Raw genomic sequence first — 11,145 nt, forward strand, 5'->3', positions numbered from 1 at the left:
CTACACGGGATTGCCATTACAAACAGCAGAATCCATTAATTCTACAGTGGTTGGGAGGACAGACATGGTTGCTGGGGATAAGGGGCTTTGATAAATCAATTGCAGAAGAATTATTTGAACAATGGTGGTGGGTTGGAGCGATCAGCGCTACTCAGGCAATTTCATTTTCTTTCATTAATTTGGGTTTTCTTCTTCTTCAAGGGACTTTACGAGAGCGTGGGATCGGTCATCGGCATCATCGGTATCATCGGCAATAGCTAGTTGGCTTAGATTCTTCCCCTCCCGTACACCCCTGGCGGTCCCTGGAAGGTCTACGGCATAGCCTGTCACCCCACCCTCCTGGAATGTTGACCACCCTATTGACTACATCTAATGCGATGTCTCCCATGCCGACAAAACCATCGTCAAGCTTTCCCATATCACCGACGTTACCTACATCTTCTACATCTCTTGGGTTAATTGGGGCATCGAATCAGCCAAATGCAAGATCAATGGTGCTATGTTTCGCAACGTTCTCCGAGCGATGATCCCCATGGATTTTGGGTTTCTTTCAAAGAGATAAAATGGATGAAAGGGTCGGCTTGGAGTGAGCAACTGAAGTCAAGGAAAGAGGATAGAAAGAGAGGCGTTTTATTGTGGATGGGTTTGCAGCGGCACCGACGGTTGCACACGAAGAAGTACCACCAGCACCACGCAGGGATGGAGGAGGCTCTGAAATCCACGGGTGAAGATGAGTGAAGGTGAGGGGTATTGTTGGGTTAAGGTAAAGTATGATTAGCTAATGTGTTTTAGTTAAAAGGGTAAAATCGTCATTTTAAATCCTCATTTAACAGAGACTGACGGTAGGGGGTCTGAGTCTAATTTGGTGAAAGAGAGGGGGTGTTCCTATAATACTAGCATTCTCCAGGGGGTGGCGTTGTAAATTACCCTTTAAAAATTCTGTTTTCACATCCATTTGATGGATGACCAGGTTATGTATTGACGCCATTGCTAACATAACCCTTACTGTGGCAATTCTAGGGACTGGGGTAAATATGTCAAAGTAATCAATGTTAGGCTTTTGTCTAAACCCCTTGACTATAAGTCTAGACTTAAAACAATCAAGTGACCCATCACTTTTTAGTTTCTTTCGAAATATCCACTTGGTTTCCAAAGTTTTGGTACCAATTGGTAAATTTACCAATTCCCAAGTAGTATTCTCCAAGATTGAATCTAGTTCACTCTTGATTGCCTCATTCCAAAAAACGACATCTGATGATGTAATTGCCTTTTTTTATGTAAGAGGATCCTTATCTACTAAATAGACAAGCCACTCATCATTCGAATATTTGAGTCTTTTGAGTCGTTTGCTCATCCTTGGTTGACTACTATTACCATTACCCAATTCTTGATTGGTAACCCTTTCATTTAACTCAATTTCCCCATAAGTCAATTGACTATCCTTATTTGTAGGTAAGTTGAACTTAAAGGGAAAAATGTTTTCAAAGAACTCAACATCCCTTAATTCTATGATGCTATTTGTTTCAATAACATCATCCATGGCTTTAATCACCATGAACCGGTATGCTATACTATTAGTAGTATACCCCAAAAACACACAATCATATGTTTTTGGTCCCAATTTTATTTTCTTGGTATCCGATAATAATACCTTAGTCAAACAGTCCCAAATCCGTAAGTGCTTTAGACTTGGTTTTCTTCCAAACCATTTCTCAAATGGTATCATACTAGTCATGTTATGTGGGATTCTATTTGATAGATTACATGCCGTTAGCTTGGCTTCCCCCCACATATTAAGTGGTACACTTGAACTCAATAACATAGAGTTCATCATCTCTTTAAAAGATCTATTTTTTCTTTCGGCAACCCCGTTGGATTCTGGTTGGTATGAAGGGATTGTTTCATGGATAATTATATTTTCCTTACAAAACTTTTTAATGTTAAAATACTCAGTCCCTTTATCGGTTCTAAGTCTTTTAACCTTCTTGTCAAGTTGATTTTCAACTTCCGTTTTGTAAGATATAAATGTCTTTCCGGCCTCATCCTTTGATTTGAGTAAATAAATCATGGTATACCTAGAGTGGTCATCTACGAAGGTTATGACATAGTTGTTTCCTCCCCTAGACTCATATGACTTATAGTCACTCAAGTCACTTTGGATCAATTCCAATAGATCACTCTTTCTATCCACTGTTTTATGAGGCTTTTTGGTTAACTTTGTCTCTACACAAGTTGTACATTTGTTCACAGGGGGTTCCACCTTATTGGTGATCATGTCTAACTTGCATGGTTTGGTGATATACTTCACACTACTATGACCCAACCTACCATGCCACAAATTAAAAGAATTAGCAGGGACAACAATGTAAACAGAAGAAGTACTAGTTTTCTCAATTACAATATTTTTGATGCTTAGTATAAATAACCCCTCACTAAGGTATCTCTTCCCCACAAATATATTGTTCCTAGTGATAACCGTCTTATTACTCTCAAAAGCTAATTTCATTCATACTTTATTAAGCAAATGAACTAAAATTAAATTACGCTTAATGTCTGGCACATGGAGGACATTGGTGAGAACCATAGTCTTCCCTGAAGTGAGCTTCAACACTACCTTTCCTTTCCCCATAATAGGGGCACTTTGAAAATTTCCCATAGATACATTTTCATCTCCCATACTCATGGAATAAGAAGAGAACATCTTTAGATCACCACAAATGTGTCTTGTAGCACCGGTATCCAATACCCAATCTTTTGATTTTTCAACCAAATTTACTTCTGTGACCATAGCTATAAATACGTTATCTTCAACTAGGTTCACATTTTCAGATTTTTTTCTTCTTGAATCGGTAATCTTTCTTGAAGTGACTTGGCTTACCGCACACATAACAAGTGAGTTTCTTCTTCTTAAAAGAATGCTCATCATTGTATTGACGGTTCTTCCTTTTCTTGTCATGTTTGTTGGTTTCTATCAAGTTCGTTTTTAAGCGTTTCTCCCCAAGGTCTTTTTCACCCTTATCTTTATTTCAGTTATTTTCCTCAATTTTGATCCTTACAACCAACTGGTCCAAGGTCAACTCTGTCTTCTTGTGTTTCATTGACAACTTGAAAACATCTCAAGAAGATGGAAGCTTTTCAATTAAGGCACTGGTCACAAATTCATCTGGTAGAACCATTTTTTCCTTTACTAGCTTTCCAACCAAGATTTGAAATTGATCAATTTATTTTGAAATGGTGTCACTATCTTTCATAGTAAAATTTAGAAAGTTAGCCACCAAGTACTTCTTTGAGCCAGCATCCTCAAGAGAGTACTTATTTACCAAAGCATTCCAAATCGAATATGCATATTCCAATGAACTATACACATGGTATAAGTCATTGGATAATGCATTTAAGATCCAATTTTTACATTGGTAATCCGCTTGAATCCAAGTCACCCTTTTGCCCTCCTTTACAGGATCATTGCTTTTTTCCGACATGGGTTCAGTCAAGGCAAATACTACCCCAATTTGTGCTAATGTAAACAACATCATTTGCCTCCACTGTTTGAAGTTTTGACCTCCATATTGCTTAATTTTTTCAAATTCAGTGACAATGCTCATCTTACCCAAATCCGGGATAAGATCATTTACCGACGGGATAACATTAATGAGAATTGAATCAATGGTGGGTAAATGAGGAATCCCCTTACCATTGTGGCTAATATAAACCCTACCTCCTTGGTTGTTGATTGTTTCTTCAACATTGATGTTTGAAGGATCTCCTACGTTGATAGTTTCATCAACGACATTGTTGTTTGAAGCATCACCTATGATAGTGATTGAAAGACCATCATTGTTGTGGGAGTCATTACCTCTGTTGAGGCTTGCATCTCCAAGATCAACCATGGGATCTTACAACTATCAATTACCTTAAACTTGTTGGGTAATTGTATTACAATTTCTTACAAAAATAAAACAAATTGCAATACAAAGCTTTTGCAGTAGAAACTACTATGATGTTGTAGTATTGATCCTTGACTGAAATGAGATGAGGACAAGCTTGAAATAGATGTTGAATCACAGCCACAACAACTGAAGAATCTTCAAACAAAATTGAGGTTGAGTCACACTTGTAGTGCTGCCTTTAAGGTAATTAATGCCCTCTACTGTCAAGAGTTGTTCTGCATCTCTACCTCCAAGATAAAATAACCTTCCACTAGAAGATGAGATAGTTCTTCTAATCCCTTCTAGGAGCAAAAAGCTACAGCACAACAACCTCTTCTAACCTTACAAAAGACTTAGAGAAAATAGAAGAAAGAGGAAAAACTTGTATGGTTACAAAGAGTAGAAATAGATGGAGTATCAATGTGTGAATATGTATGTCTCTACAAGGTATTTGGTTAGATTTATATAGACCAAAAACCAATCCTTGCACCCTCTTAGATTCCCCAAGAGGAACGTTCAACTAATGGCAAGTTAATTGGAGAATAATGTCATCTGGACATGAATTGAAAATTAATTCAATAAATTGAATTAATCCCAATCAATTCCTTAGCCCACCTCCCCACTCATGATAATGGCCATGAATGAAATTTAGACCCCTCATAGGGTATTATTGACCATTTTCTAGCCCACCTCCCCACTCATGGTAGTGACCATGAATGGACTTTATGGTACCCACATAATGACATGGACCATTTACCTCCATTTGGCAATAACCTATAGCATGAATTAAGAATTAATTTCATAAATAAAATTAATCCCAATCAATTTTCTTTGCCCACCTCTCCACTCATGGTAATGGCCATGAATGGAATTTAGGGCTCCCATAGGGTGTTATTGACCATTTTCCACTACCTTGACCCTAAGGGTCCCACACCATTACAAGTCATAAAACACATAAAAGAAAAACCTCATTTTGAAACTTAATTATAATAAAATAAATATAAATTCTAACAATACAACATATCCTTTAGACCATCGTGTCTCTTCAACTATTGGAATAGTCAATTGTATTAGGATTATCAAGGGCATCTTCATCATTGTAAATGCTTTAGAAAAGGAGAACAATAGACAGTCAATCTCGGTGTCTTCATTGCTCCAACCCCATAAAGGCCTTGGGCTATCTATCAAACCATACTTTAGCAATTGATCTGAGTAATCAATTCCCCTTTTACGACATATTATCTCCAAAAACATGACCACATAACTGCAGGCATCTGCTTTAACTGTTATAGGCAAGTTCTGATGCCACTCCGGTGCAACATACCCTCTTGTCCCTCTGACCCAGTTCGAGTCCTAGTTTGGTCTGCCGTTAACATGCTATAGGAGGGGAATTGATAGAGAAAGAAAGGATAGGAAGGGAGAGAGTAGGAGACAGTGGAGATTAGAGAAAGAAAATCATAAAATATCTTTTAAATAGAGAAAAAGAGAGAAAGGTGAGAGAGAGGACGGTGAGGAATTTTGATTGGTAAGGTAACTAATAAGATTTTGGTAGAAAAAAAATACCTAAATTATAGATTTTTTTTAAAATAAATTCTAAAAGATATTTTAAAAAGAGGGAAAGAGAGGAACGTGAGAGAGGAGGGAAAGGCTTATTGCAAAAGAAAATGGAAAGTGAGAAAGAGAGAGATAAGGAAAGAGATTTAAGTGATTTTTAAAGAATATTTAAAAATATTAAAATATATAGAAGGTACCAACCAAATCGGAAAAGTAAAAAAGATTGACAAAAAAGATAACAAAAATGTTAAGGGATTTAAATAAGTAAGAGGGGTAAAGTAGTCAAGTGAAATGTTAGCCACAACACATGAGTACATGCACTCTTATAATAGTATGATAGTATGATCGTATGATAGTATGATATATGGGAGAGGATAAGTATGCCACCAGTTTTCAGTAAGCTAGCGACATGCCCAATCACAATGCTAGACACAACCAACCCTTTCCCTTAAATTAATTAAAATATATATACATGGGTGAGAAGGAAAATCAAATTTGAGGCGTTTTGGAGTTGTCCAAACTATGAAAGATTGCAAGCAGGAAAAATATTAGTTTTCACCACTACTTTTCCCATTTAACTTTAGTCATAATCTTTATCGTCGTACCATATCAAATCAAGTTGGAAAATGGTTGTGAGGAGCTTAGTAATTTCTTCTCCATCAAGTAGCTTATGGTGCATAATTTTGTCTATTAATATGCAAGTTTTCCTTCACCTTTAGTGCTGGAGTTTATTTAGGCTATCAAAGTGTTTTTTTTTTTCTTTCTACCATGGATGAGCAAAGAATATATTCAAAAATAAATAATAAAACGTGTGCAAGATTATAAGGTATACCTAGACGAAAGAAACAAAAGTGATTCCTCATCCCACCTTTTGACATCAGCAGAGAGGAAATTAACACAAGAATCTTCGACATTGCCATCAACCGACACTATAAAGCAAGAAAGCACAATCACATCTAAACTAAAGATGACCTTTTAGTCAAATCTGTATCTAGATCTATTTAGACCATCCCATGTAATTTTAAATCAAGCATATGATGGACTAGACTCCCAGGAAAAAGAATCCTGAAGGTGAGCATTCATTTTTTGTCAACATGTCTGCCATTGTGTTCAGCTCTCTAAAGCGATGATTAATATTCCAGTTAATTGAGGCAGAAACCTAATTCCTTCATTGCCTGATCAGATTCATTTTTAGTGTAAGCCACCAGTAGTGGGTTTTTCTTATTCATGTCTATCTGTACTTTAATTAATGGTAACGTGTATGCTTCCACTAAGAAATATAACAAATCCAACTTGCTATTGATATAGAGTTAATATTATGTGCTATTGCCAAGTTGAGCACAAAGTGTTCACTATATATATCTAAAAGAGTTGAAGGCAAGAAGGTACACATGAAATATAGGCATTGAAAATGAAGCTTTACTACTTGGGGTACTGCATCTTTATTCTGCTGCTTGTCTCCTCAGGTACTGATATATTATTTTACTTGTCTATCTTCTTATGCAAGTTCAGGGGTTTGTGATGGCATTTTTTCCAAAGCCTCAGCTTGTGTGTTAAATGATAGGGGTGGCTATTTGTTGGGTTCTGGTTCAGGTATGGCTAGGATCTTTTGGAATAGCCAGCTGATCTATCCGGTATGAAACAAATCCAGACTAACCCAACCCATAATACTAGAAGTGGGTGGAGTTGAAGACAAGGGCTAAAGTACATAAATTTGAATCAAAACCCTATATTTTATCTGTTGTTTGGCAGGTTGAGCCTGGTTGGGTCATAGTAAGTCGAGCATTAAGAATAACCCAATTCAACTTGGGTTGTAATCAGGTTCAATACCTGAAAACTATGGTTTTCTATGATTAGCTTAATGTCTAAGTGGATAGCTATGGCACATCATTGATTGTGATTATCATATATCTTGCCAATGGGGTTGGTATCCTAGTGGAAGGAAGCCCTTGCCCCCTCACAACTTGAGTCGGCTGATTGTGGGTTGTAACTTGAGTCATTTGGTTGCGGGTTCGAGTCGGCATGCCCCACTGTCGTTTGTTGATCCTATGGAAGTGCCGCTTGCCATATGGGGAGCTTCAGCTTGGGGTGCTACGATTACTACCATGGAGCACCCTTTCTTGATTGTCAAACAAAAATTATCATATATCTTAGAAACCACCTTTTAGGGTTTTCTAAGATTACACCTTTTTTTTTTTTTTTTTTTTCGGTCGTTAGCAGTGAAGATTATGGGGAAAGAGGTTGGAGACATTGGAAGGTGCCTCGAAGTCATGGACTCTGGTGGCTGTAGTCTCCCATCTTGCAAGCAACTCTGCCTTCAGCAAAAGAATGGAAATGGAATGTGTCTGGCCAATGTTAGAGAGCACTATCAATGTGTTTGCTATTACAATTGTTGAGCTTTTACGTTTGTTGAAGAAGTGAAGTAGTTCATGAGGTCCAACTTTCAATTGTTCCAACAAAAGTGTAATTATCTTATGATTTCTCTTGGCTGCGTATGTGATATGTGTTTTCTTTCTTCTTAGTGGAAAGGGTTAATAATGGCCTAATCAATTGAGTTTCTATAGTGAATTTCGATCTGGTCGACTCAAATGACTGAGTTACCCAGACTGGGCTAGCTTTCCACCACCTCGGTAGAAAGATACTATTAGTAAGACTTTGATTGGGAGGCAAATAAAGAGAAGGAAAGTGAAATCAAATATCGATAATTAAGTAGTGAAAATTTTTAGTCATTAACTCACATGAATCTATGCCCAAGTACAAAACTGATTTAACTTCCCTTTTCCCTTCCCTTCCTTTTACCCAATGGAAAATACAGAAATATAGAGAGCATTCTACAAGCATTTATTAATTAAGGGAGGAAAACCCTCTTCCAACCAAAAGAACTTCCTAATCTAAGCATGATCAGCAAGCAAATGAGCCTGAAAAGTTAATTATCATTCGCTAAGCAACACCTTATAATCCAAGCAAAACGGCATTAACTCCTAATATTCTTACCTAGAGTCCTAGACACAGTCCTAGTTGGAGACGTTAGGCTAAGAGAGATTGTGTGTAGAACTCTTGGGATGATACTCTAAACTGTCCACGACATCCTCTATGAAAGAGATGTTCCTTTGATTTTCATTAAGGACCAAATATATGTGTCTATCTAAGAGAGAAGACGCATAAAACTAGTTACAATCATCAAATGCTTGCATTCTGGATGGCGTGCAACGCAAGATTGCCAACACCGGCTATATATGTATCAAGTGATGCTCATCTACGCTGGTAAAACCTCATTCATTATCGAACAAATTGTATTGCATGTTAGAAAATGCTCCTGATGAACCCTGACATAGAACACACTCGGACCAACACTCAACATTCAACACTCAACACTCAATAGTTGACATCGGGGAAATAACAACAGATATTGAAACAACTTCACCTAAGGTTGGTGAAAGAATATTAAGAAACAATTCCGACTACAAGCAAATAGAAACTTCACACACCAAAGCCTTGTCTAGCCTCACCATAACACGGCTCAGCTCATGCAGGTGTATGTAAAAATAAACCCTGAACACCCCCCCCAAAACAGAGACAAGAGAGCATACTGAGTCTTCATTTTCATTTTATGGAACCTTAGCTACCCTTGTAATTCTTATTATACAATAGAAAGAGAGGTCCCTAAAAGCGAACGTGACCCTTATGCCAACATGAGGGAGGGCCAATGGGAGTTCATGCGGAAGTATCAACATGGGTGGGGTTTTCACATTTTATTAAAGGCAGGGTCATCATTTCACCACTTCTGTGTCTGGAAACAAGGGCCATGCTGTTTCCGGCTTCTTTTTGCTCTATACGATATAAGCCTCACTCTACTCTTTTCCATAAGTAATGTAGGATTAAAGAATTCTCAATCCTTTGTTTTACTAGAAACAACATTCGAGAGGTCGTAGTTTCAAACCTTTTGGGAAATACAACAATCAGAACCTTTTGAAAGAGAATATTCATTTGAAATAAATACAACACCAATCATGTACTATACTTTCACCTTTGTATTTTTAGAAATTGAACAAATATTTCTAACCAAAAAAAAAAAAAAAAAACAAATTAAGTTGCTATGTTGACTTTTCAATCAATTTAGAGACTTTATATTTCTATGAGAGAGTTTGATATGCTGAAACTTATCTAATGAATAAGAGTTAAAATATCCTCTCCAATCGCTGGGATGCCCAATGAGGCATCCGACAGCCTGGAGGGCTTGGGGGTGTCATGCATGTCCAAGTCCTCTTATCCGTCGAATGTCTCACTGGATGTCCAACCAGTTGGAGAAGATCTAGATCTGGCTAAGATGAATAAAGCAGATGAATATATCCAAGGAATTTAATACCCATAATGTAACAAATATTTAGGGCCATCTGGAAATTTTAATTTATCTTAATGTGAGACAATGAAGAAAACTTAAACTCCCTGCCCAAAAAATAGAAAAATAAATAAAAATAAAAAATGGAACCGAATTCAGATTTGAACTTTTTTATTTGATAGAAAGAATTGAAGTTTCAAACAGTCCATTCTTTTACTGTGGAGTAATTGTTTATTTTTTAATTTTTTTAGGAATAAATCTAGGTTGACTAATTGGAATTCAGATTGAATAATATAGCCATCTCATATGTGGGGAAAATGATGTAGATATTGTGACGGTAGTAGTAATAATCTATCAAATTTTCTCTCCCATTGTTGTGGGTCTAGGAGGGGCAAGTTGTACACAATGTTACCCTCCTCTACGCAGAAGAGACTATTTTCAGATTTTGATCAATATGTTACAAAATGATTACGTTATCATTATGTATTAAAATACCATTTGGTATCATGATATAGCCTTATGTGTCTATTTCTTTCTTTAAATTCAAAACTTTATAAATTAACCTATGAGTGACTACACTCGAATCTTGGGTTCAGGGGCCTAAAGCAAAAACCGGCCATCTGTCAGGCCCATTCTGTTGATCGACCTATTAACAAGTCATTAACGGTCGAATTAGGGTGTTGTTGGTCTCATGGCACAATTAGACTATAACAGCCCTCACCATCTCATATAATGACAATGAAATCCCATTCACAAAATGGCATTCCCGCGCTTGCTTCGGCGAGGTAACCGCTTCATCGATCATTGTCGCAATGGTTCTGTTATGGATAAACAAGAGAGACGGTGAGGGACTCTCAGGCCCTCAACCTTCTCCTTCTCAATCCCTTACAGCTCACGTCCTTGTCGTTTTATTTCTTAGGGCTTTGTCTCCCTTTTTAAGCAAGTGCAGCTCAAGTTCAAGTCCTTTCTCCTCTCCTTCTAACCCTACCAGCTCGGCTTCTAATGCTTCAATTGGTCGTTTCTCTTACTCGGGTGAGTTACTTAGTTCTATTTTCTCACCTTATTGTGAGTTCTTGATAAATTCTGTATCTTGTTATATTTTTTGGTGTTTTCGGCTTGGCATTGGTTTGAATTACCATGGTTTGATTCCTGATGAGGGTTTAAGTGATAATTTCGTTATTCCTGTCGTTTGATGTCTCTGGTTGTTTTAATCGATGATGTGGTAAATGGGTGTGACAATTTGATTGTTTTGAAGAATTCTTCTTTACCCATTTTTTTTTTCATCCCCCCTTTTGCCTTGAGAAATTTAATGGGATCTATCTATTC

General features: G+C 37.2%; 1 protein-coding gene and 1 long non-coding RNA gene across 8 annotated transcripts in view; both read left to right on the plus strand.

Moving 5' to 3' along the window:
- The first annotated feature begins 6,845 nt into the window (after positions 1–6,845).
- On the plus strand, positions 6,846–8,030 carry LOC122086712. The gene is made up of 2 exons (XR_006142528.1): positions 6,846–6,946; positions 7,701–8,030. It is a non-coding gene; the product is annotated as an uncharacterized LOC122086712 (long non-coding RNA).
- Positions 8,031–10,493: 2,463 nt separating this feature from the next.
- Positions 10,494–11,145, plus strand: part of LOC122082652 (phospholipase D delta-like) — a 56,319-nt gene continuing 55,667 nt past the window's right edge. For 5 of the 7 annotated variants that reach the window (XM_042650375.1, XM_042650365.1, XM_042650392.1 and 2 more), the window contains exon 1: positions 10,611–10,851. The gene's annotated coding sequence lies outside the window, so the exon portion shown is untranslated. Of the gene's footprint in view, positions 10,852–11,145 lie in introns of all 7 variants that reach the window. The other 2 variants (XM_042650352.1, XM_042650358.1) reach the window with 2 other exon arrangements.

Source organism: Macadamia integrifolia, chromosome 1, assembly GCF_013358625.1.
Source record: "Macadamia integrifolia cultivar HAES 741 chromosome 1, SCU_Mint_v3, whole genome shotgun sequence".
In the NCBI taxonomy this organism is placed as follows: Eukaryota; Viridiplantae; Streptophyta; class Magnoliopsida; order Proteales; family Proteaceae; genus Macadamia; species Macadamia integrifolia.